The sequence below is a fragment of the Malania oleifera genome, chromosome 4, assembly GCF_029873635.1.
Source record: "Malania oleifera isolate guangnan ecotype guangnan chromosome 4, ASM2987363v1, whole genome shotgun sequence".
NCBI lineage: Eukaryota > Viridiplantae > Streptophyta > Magnoliopsida > Santalales > Ximeniaceae > Malania > Malania oleifera.
In genome coordinates, this window is record NC_080420.1 from 13,361,816 (window position 1) to 13,372,306 (window position 10,491).

Consider the following 10,491-nt stretch of genomic DNA (forward strand, 5'->3'; position numbering starts at 1 on the left):
TTACTAAATAGAGGAAAATCATAAATATTAGGATTTGAAATTTTTATATAAAAAATTTAAGGATTAAATAAGTGCATTATAAAATATGGGTAATTGCTGTTTTGCAGCTTTAAGTTTATTAATATACCCTAAATAGATACATTTAAAAACAAAACAAAAACAAACAAACAAACACACACACACACTTGGATTGAAATATTCAAAGATTTTGATTGACGGGCATTTAAAAGGCACAGCTACGTGGGGCTCGTGTTCTGTGGAGCGTTGTGGTACTAATTGAAAACATTTATGATCGATTTATTCGTATATATATATATAATGAGAAGTTGGTGAGTGCTTGGACGTGGTCATACAAATTAAATTTGTGTGGTCCTTCTGCATAAAATTTGCTATCAAATTAGATTGGTAGTGGGTTTGTAAGCATAAATTCCATATCATGAATTTGGATAAAATGAATTTAATAAACTTTTCTTAAATATAGATTAAATTTTAAAAAAAATCAGGTAATTATTTTTTTTAAAGTTAAAATTTCATACTTCCAAACGCTACTTAACTTCTCATACAATTTGTTATCTTTACCTTCTTAAAACATGTTAGAATGCAAATTTAAAGTATATTTGTTTCCTTGTTAGGTTGTTTCATTACAACCTAAAATTTCTACCAGCGTGCAATCCTTATCACTGCATTCGCCATGCAGGAGACATTTAATACAAGCATGCAATCTAGTAGTTCAATCAACAATTCATAATACCATCCATCAAAAAGAATTATTCATTTAATGTATTATGGATTGTAATTTACAATTCTGATCACATAAAGGCATAATGGCATTAACACAGTAAGATTATAAGGGCATTCAATTTATATAGTAATGAAAGAAAAAAAAAATGTTCCCCTTAAGTTATGCACTGTTACTAACTTATGCCTTGATCTTCTTTTCATTCTTTAAGGTCATAGCCAAGTGTTTTAAGATTTTCAATGATTTTAAGTTTGGCTCTTCATGCTTTGGCGTAGAGGACCAAAAGGTCATAACCAATATTTTTTAGGGTCATAAGCTTGCATTGCTTCTTATGAATTTCAATGCGTGAGAGGCATAAGTTCAAATAATTTTGAATTTTAACTACATGTGCATAGGTCTCTTTCAAATTTCATTTCATCATCTAGATTTGAAACCTAGTGCAACCACTTTAGTCATTCAACATCATTTGAAGCTCTAAAAGATTTGATTGAAACTTGAGAGCTTGTAGGAAAAATGAATACTCTCAAGGATTAAATTTTTATTATGTTCAGACAAGTATTTAAGGAAGCAGGACATTATGCATGATGAGCACGCCAAACAAAATGTCCTTACAAATTTTAGCAAAGAGCATTATGGAGTGTATGAATATTTAAAGAATGATGCTCTTTGGTAATTTTAGATCAACTATAGAGACCCGAAAAATATAATAAATAAAAAGAAATTGAAAAATGGATTTTTGGCTGGGAAAAGGGAAAAATCGGCGATGGTTTTCACAAGAGGAAAAATATTAGCGATGGTTTTGGAGATCAGAAAATAGGCAACGATTTTCTGGAGAAGGAAGAAAACCGACGACGGTTGTGGGATTTAACCGCGGGACGGTAAATGGTAAACGGTAAATTTTGATCCAATTAATAGAAAATCAGCAATGGTTTACTAAGAGTAAGAGAAAGTCATTGATGATTTTTGTTAGCAGTGCTGAAGATATAAAAGAACCGAGAAGCTCATTTGAAGAATTAAAAAAATAAACACCCTCTCTCTCTCTCTCTCTCTCTCTCTCTCTCTCTCTCATGCAAACCTACGAACCCTTTTCCAATTTCCTTCGATTCCGCCTCTGTTAAAGTCCAGATTGATGATTAGGAACTACCACGGGGTTCTTGAGAAGATTCTTTACAACATAGGAGGAGCGGAATTTTGGTTTGGCATTCCGGGTTACCATTCCAAAACTGAGGTAAGGGTGTTAAATATAAGTTTTTTTTTTTTTATTTGGAGTATTTAGAGCATTGGAAATACTGAAAGATGAATATTCTGGTAATTGAGCTGATTAATTTGGGGAAAATATAATTTCAGGGATTTGAGTTCTGAACGTCGCAGGGGTGTAGATTTAGCGTTTTAATGGGCTTTCTAGGAAACATGTAAGGGAATAGATTATGTCAGGTTTTTTTTAGGAAAATTTACGTTTATTATACAGTATATATTTCAAAAATTATATGTATAATATAATTAGTTTTGGGAAATACTGATGTTGAACTGAGTAAATCATGATTTTATATTAAAGGATATTTTATCAGTAAATTATGTTTTCAAGGCCAAATAATATCATATAGAATTACTCACTCGTGTGGCATGAGTATAAATGGAATGTTTTAATAATATATCAGAATATGTTTTAATTTCATGGAATAAGCATGATATTACAGTGATTTTAGAAACATGATAATCAGTACAAAAATTAAGATATTTTCAATATATTATGATATGACAGTCAGCGAGATGTCGTGATAGTATAGCCGACGCAGATGCCGAGATATGATAGTCGGTGCAGATGCTAAGATATGATAGCTGGTGTAGATGACGTGATCAGTACTGTTATGATGTCGTGATCGGTACTGTTATAATGTCGTGATCAGTACTGTTACGATGTTATGATTCAGAAATTATGAAATAACAGTTCTATTCAAAGTTACATAAAAGTTAGATTTTATTACAAAATTATGAAAATGTTATTTATGAACAGAAATATAATATGTGAAATGTATTATATAGTAGCAGCACCTAGATGGTTACGTATGTTAAAAGCACGGTACCATAGTTAGTTTTTAGATCGGTGTAGTAGGATACCCAATGAGTGCCGACCCCTAGAGGTTGTCGGTGCATAGGTTGGGCGGATTAGATTGGGTATAGCCGACAATGCAACCACACTAGTAAGGAAGTGTGGGCCAATGACCGATTAGCCCGGAAGTGTAGGCGGTGTAGTAGGATACCCACAATGTTAGTGACCCCTAGACGTTGTCGGTGTAGTAGGCCGGGCAGGCCAGGTTGGGTGGGCAATCGTGCATAGTATGTTATGTTTGACTTAACCTGGTAGGCTAGCCAGCGTTACGTCTAGCCTTCGGGGCACACAATCCAGATCATGAGGGGTGGAGTCATGATAAACAGACATGCAAGGTATAATTTCAGTATTATAAAGATTCAGCAGATGATTTAAATGTTATGGAAATTCTTTACGTTCTAGTAAGATTATGTTTATAAATACAGATTTTCAAGTAATATCAGTTACAGCTTAAGTTACATTACAATTATAATATTTGCAGTATATGATTATAGGATGATAATGCTCATGTTGCCACACACAGATAATAGTCTATTTCCTTTAGTGAGAGGCGTCTTACCCTAGAATTACAAATATTTCAAGAAACCCCGACAGACAAAGAGAGCGAGATCCGTGATAGAGGAGTTCGTGGACACTACCCAGTTGTAGGATAAGCAATCGGGTCAGTCTCATAATGGATTTTTGGGGTATAGGTGTATATATGTAGAAACAATGTTACTCTGGTATTGTATATATGAAAAGTGTATTTTGGTTCCGCCGCTTAAGTGATATGTATGTATATACAGGTGAATCCCTAGTACCTTTGCGTCTAGGTTGACTTGACTATATGATATGGAATGAGAGTAATAATATTTTATAAAAGGAAAAGAAATTGTTCTAAAAATAAGGGCATGACATTTTGGTATCAGAGTCTAGGTTGTTAGGTTCTGTAAACTTTAGTATGCAGCGGAAATAATACCAGAGTATAGGAATGGATTAAGAATTTAGTGAGTCAATGTTGGGGAAATTAAGATGAGTATTTAGGATTTTATCTAGTGATTGGGAAGCATGATTTCCATAGTGGTTTATATGTTTTTCCTGAGGTGACGATTTTAGGAAAGCCATAGTAAACTATTGTTGGGTTGTGTTTCTCAATTGCTGGACTAAATCTTAAATTGAGGACATAATATTTCAGTTAGATGAATATGTCAGTTATGTTATGCATATAGGGTCCTTAGATTATGTTTATTTCCTTTTTAGGATGGACCCTGGAGGTAGCAACGCTCACGCCAGTAGGGATGATGGTGCAAGTCCCTCTGGTGTGGGTGGCGGTGATTTAGACATGGTTTTGTGTAGCGTGGCTGAGCAGGTTATGACTGAGATTGCACGGGGCTCGAGGGAGCAGTAAGAACCAGTGGAAGACTAGGGCTGCATGATGAAAAATTTCTCTAAAATGAATCCTCTAGTGTTCTCAAGAGGAGATGATCTTGCAATTGTTGAAAAATGGATGTACGAGATCAAGAAAATACTGGCAGTGCTTTACTGCACCGATGAACGGAGGGTTCAATATGCCACATATAGGTTGATAGGTGTGGCTGAGAGATGGTGGACAACCATGAAGTTGCTTGAGGAACAGAGACCCGTACTAGTGGTTATGTCATGGAACCGATTCAAAGAGATATTCTTTGATCGTTATTTTCCTCCCATTGTTAGAGAAGCTAAGATAGCAGAGTTTTTGAATCTAAGACAGGGACAACTGCTAGTGCAGCAGTATGTAGCAAAGTTTATCAAGTTATCACGTTTTGCTCCCTACATTGTTTCAGATGAGGTGAAGAAAGTAAGAATGTTTAAGAGGGGACTGAGGCATGATGTCCATAGACAGTTGGTGGTCCTTAAGATTTCTACAATTTGGTGGATAGGGCCATAGTGGCAAAGGAGAGCATTCAAAGGGACGTGGAGACGTTGAGTTAGAGGAAACGCCTCCAGGTTTCTAGGTAGGATCCAGTCGAGGCCCTTGGAGAGGAGACAGATATGGCAGAGCTTAGAGGTAAGAGACTGGGAGATGGGAGATTCAGGGTGAGCAGGCATTTCCAGTTTGTCTTACATGTGGAAAGAGACACCGGGGAAAATACCGAGCAGGGAGGAATGTTTGCTTTCGATGTGGTGGACCGGGTTATCTAGCATGGGACTATCATATGCAGTATAGCACTGCTCCTACTCCCAGACCATTTGGAGGGAATATCTAGGAACCCATGGGTGGCGGCCAGAAGAGGAACATAGATCTGGCGAGAGTATATGCATTGACGTCGAGAGATGCTGAGGCTACAGGAGACGTCGTGATAGGTATTATTATTGCTTTATCATATAATGTTGTTGTTTTATTTTATTCAGGTGCCACACATTTGTTCGTATCATTAGGATATCTCAAGTCGACTGGTGTTGAGACACATTTGTTAGATATTGATTTGTAAGTAGCCATGCCAACTGGTTTTGTAGTGAGATGTGGAAGAGTACTTAAAAATTATCAGTGGGTATTCAGGAGAGAATTTTGTCAGTCGATCTTGTGGTGTTAGATATGCAAGGATTCGATATAATATTGGGGATGGATTGGCTGATAGCTAACTACACCAGCATTGATTGCCATCAGAAAGAGGTGATCTTCAGACCCCCGGGAGAGTAGGAATTTAGGTTTGTGGGATCGCATGTGCACGCCTCACCACAGTTTGTGCTAGCTATTCAGGCCATAAGGTTACTTCAGGATGGTTTCCAAGGGTATGTGGCTTATATAAAAGAGGTATTAGAGAAATAATTGAAACTTGCTGATATTCCGATAGTCAAGGAATTTTCAAATGTGTTTCCAGAAGAGTTACGTGACTTACCACCAGATTGGGTGGTTGAATTTGCCATGGATTTACTACCAGGGTCAGCACTGATATCTAAGGCACCCTACAAAATGGCCCCAGTCGAGTTAAAGGAGATGAAAGACCAGTTGCAAGATCTGTTAGATAAAGGGTTCATTAGACCTAGAGTGTCGCCCTGGGGAGCACCAATACTGTTTGTAAAGAAGAAATATAGGACTATGAGGATGTGTAGTGATTATAGAGAGATAAACAAAGTGACAGTCAAGAATAAATATCCTCTTCGTAGAATTTATGATTTATTTTATTAGCTCTAAGAGACTTAGGTCTACTCCAAGATTGACCTTCGGTTAGGATATCACTTGTTGACTCTATGAGTCCAATCCATTTTTGATAATGACAAATCACTTTATATTTGATCTGTGCATGAAGTTTGTGAACAGGAACTATATTAAGCATGCATGGAAAGAGGACGAGTCATGGAGCCTTCAAGTAAAGCTTACAGATCTTGGCAAGATCCATGGAACTCAAAGAGTACGAGAATCAAGGTGCAAGTGGCAAAGTTCAAGAACATCTTGAGAATAGGTATTTAGAACTTATGTACTTACATTGTCATATGATTTAATTTGAGGCTCAACATAACTTAGAATGATTATAGGATTCATGCATTTAATGTACATCATTAGGGAACTTCCATGGACTTAGAAATGTTTTTAAAATCATGGAAAAGTTGTTTTATAAAAGACCTAAGAAAAGGAGCAAAGTAGAATTTTAAACTAGAAAAGAAAAATTAAGAAAAAAGGGACTTTGGTAGCCTAAACTCAACCTCAGTCGCTTGAAGAATTTCCTCAGGAGCCTGAAGATTTAGTTCGATAGCCTAAAGAATTAATTGGAAACACAACAAGTTGGCAGAGGCTCTTCGGTCGCCTGACCTTGGAACCTCAGGCACCTGAACCCACTTCAAGAGCTTGAACTTACCTCCTTAGGCGCCGGACCTTGTATTCCAACTTGATTTTTTCAAAGGCTTAAGGAACTTCGGTCACCTAGGCTTTCAACCTCAGGCACCTGAACTTGTGGGAAACTTAAAAACGTATTTTTTATTAAATGAACTCGCGAGTTTTTTTCTTTGATCCAACGGTTGAGATCAATTCTAAGCGTAAGACACTATATATACTGAATATCTAAACCCTAGAACAGAGGTTAGACACACAAGAAAGAGAAGAACACACCTTGTTGAAAGAACATTGAAAATTTGCTCCTATTGCTATACGATTGCCTACACTTCAATCTCTAATCTTCGAGCTTGGGAAAATCAACTCAGATTCTCAAAGGGAACTTATTTATGCAACTATACTTCAATCTAGTATTAAGGTTTGATCTTTCAAGTTAATATTCTTAGGAACTTCTCATCTCATCCCATTACGTGCTCTTGACTATCCTTAGAAAAGTTTTGATCTTGAGTGAGCATATTCGTGTAAAAATTGATTTTTTGAAAAGATCATTACTTGCGAAAGTTTATTTAACTTGGTTGATTGATTTTTGATTCAATATATATCATTCATTGAGCTTATTATTGAACAACCTATTTTGATTAAAAGGTTGATCTTGAAAGTGCCTATACATATACATATTTATTCCAAACAAGATCATTACTTGATTTAAGTTGTGTGATTGATTGAAAGGTTTGTTTTAAGTGTGTGTTTTCTAAAGGATCTATATTTTAGATATATTTTAATGCTTGATTAAATATCCTTGGTACTTATAACTATATATTTTTGAGGGATAATTTCTGAAAAGCAATATACTCATTTTGGGATTGAATATTTGATATAAAACTTTGTGATTTTGATTGATTTAATATTCAAGAAAAAGTTTTTGTTAAACTTGTTTTTGTTAACAAGTTCACTTCAAATATATTTGTGCATTTTTGCAAAGTGAACCAAGAATCCTAGTATACTCCAAAACATTTTAAATATATCTTTACTTGGGAGTTTTGGTTAAATAAGGATTTGTGTGTTGAAGCATATCATACATTAAAACGATTGTATCGTTTTCATACATTCATGAGCTTCAAGTTATATCATATGTTAATGTATTAGGAAATTGAATTGTACTCACAAGCTTTTGTTAGACGCATTGTTTTGAGTGTTATTTTTCAGATCTTATTGTATACACGGTTCGGTGTGTGAATCGATGTGTGAGGAGAGAGCTGTATCTTTTGTAAGCAGCGGAGTAGGAGGGAGTTGTGCCTCTTGTAAGCAACAGATTGTAGGGGAAGCTCTGTCCCAATTTAAGGAGCAGGGATTTAGTGAATCCTTGAGTGTTTGCTCAAGGCGAGGACGTATGCCAAGTTGGCTGAACCTCATAAAATTGTGTTTGTCTTCTCTCTTCCCTTTACTCTTTATTTTCAGCACTGCATTTAAATTGTGTGTATTACATGTATAGGTTGGATAGCCTTACACATTAGTAAATGAGTAACAAGAAGTCATTGGTACATATATAAGAAGGGTTTAAGATGTAAATAATTGTCAAAGAATTTTTTAAATACCCAATTCAGCCCCCCTCTTAGGATTACTCCTGATTCAACATTTGGTATTAGAGCGGGTTTACATAGACTTGATAGTTAATTTGTAAAACGATCACATGGCACACATCGGTGTAATTCCATTTGGTGAGGGACAATCATCCACTAGACCACCCATCTTCTGTGGTGTAAATTACACCTATTGGAAGCGTAGGATGAGCATGTATCTACTAAACGTAGATTGGAAGGTTTGGAAAATAGTGACTAAGGGAAATCACATTCCCATGAAAGTAATTGATAAAATTAATGTACCTAAAACCGAAGATGAATATACTGAAGAGGATTGGAAGTCAGTACAAATCAATGCCACTACTATGAACTTACTCTTTTGTGCATTAGATGTCTATGAATTTAATAGGGTAATGGCATGTAACTCAGCTAAAGAAATTTGAGAAAAATTAGAAGTTACATATGAAGGCACGAAGGAAGTCAAGGATAGTAGGATAGACATGCTTACTAGTGAATATGGAGCATTTAGAATGACAACTGATGAATCCATACAATCCATGTATACTAGATTCACACACATCATTAACTCTTTAAATTTTCTTGGAAAAACTTACCCTACTTATGAGTTGATCAGGAAAATACTCAGGGGATTACCTCTAGTGTGGGAAGTGAAAGCTATGACAATAGCAGAAGGGAGAAATCTCAAGGAGATTTCGGTGGACGAACTCATTAGATCACTCATCACCTATGAGCTGGCAACAAACGAGAGGAAAAATGAGCAAAACAAAGCTAAGGAGATCACTGCACTTAAGGCATCATCAAGCTATTCAAGTGAGGGAATCGATTCTGAAACGGATGATGACATATTCTTGCTAACAAAGAAGTTCGGGAAATTCTTCAAGAGGAACAAAAAGTTTAACAGAAAATTCTGGAACTCTAAATCGGAAAGAGGAGAGCAAAGCATGAAGAAAAAGAAGGAGGATCCACTAACATGCTACAACTGCTGAGAAGTTAGACACATTAAGCCTGAGTGCCCCAAGCTCATAAAAGCTTCAAAGAAAAAGAAGAAGGAGTTGAAAGTCGGCTAGGATACACACAACACTAGCGGTTTAGAATTTAAATCCAGCAACAACGAGGTTGCCAATCTGTGTCCAATGGCACATGATGACCTTGAGGTACAATCATCATTTTCATCATCTTCATATTATTCTAGTGATTCTAAAAATGAAAATGATATGATTTTATATGATGAACTGAAACAAGAATACGTGTACATTATTAAAATGCTTGAGAAGAAAATAAAGAAAATTATTGAGTTGAGAAGTAAAGTCAAAGAACTTTCAAGCTTACTTGACCTTCAAAATGAATCTCATGCATCTTTCATAAGAAATAAAGATTTGAAAATTGAGGAGTTAGAAAAGGATTTGAAAGATAAATCCGAAATTGTTTGTAAATTTACTGAAGGACAAAACAACTTTGAAAAGCTCCTAGGATCTCAAAGAAATTCTCTAGAAAAGGAAGGGCTCGGTTTTAATGGTAAAGAAAATATAAAGAAAAGACATCTTTGCATAGGGTATTTTACAAAAGAATCAAAGGCATATGTTCCAACTAAGAATCATTATAGAAATACTACATGTTTTAAATGTAGAAGGTTGGGACACATACAATTCACCTGTCCTTTCAAAAATAAAGATGCAAAAATAAAGAAAGTATGGAAGGTCAAAGGTCAATCCAGCACTAACCCCCCTAGACCCAAGACAATCTGGGTACCAAAGCTAGTTGTTTACTTGTCTCTTGCAGATTTGCTTAAGATCAGCATCCTCAAAAGATAGATGGTATATGGATAGCGGATGCTCACGCCATATGACAGGTGATAAAGAAAAATTCATATCCATCATACTCAAGGATAAAGGGTTTGTTACTTTTGGAGATAATGCTAAGGGAAGGATCACAGGTGTCGGTAAAGTCGGTAATGATTCCTTACTCATTATAAATGATGTTTTATTAGTTGAAGGTTTAAAGCACAATTTATTGAGCATAAGTCAACTATGTGATAAAGGCTACAAAGTATCATTTGAACATGACAAAGTGCATAGTTGAGCACAAAACTGATAATAAAATACTTTTCATTGCTAAGCGTCATGAAAAAGTATATACCACAAGCTTTGATAACTTAACTTCACAAAGTGTGACATGTTTATCTTCTATGGATGAAATAAGTTGGATTTGGCATAGGAGACTAGGACACGCAAACATGGATTTAATCTCAAAA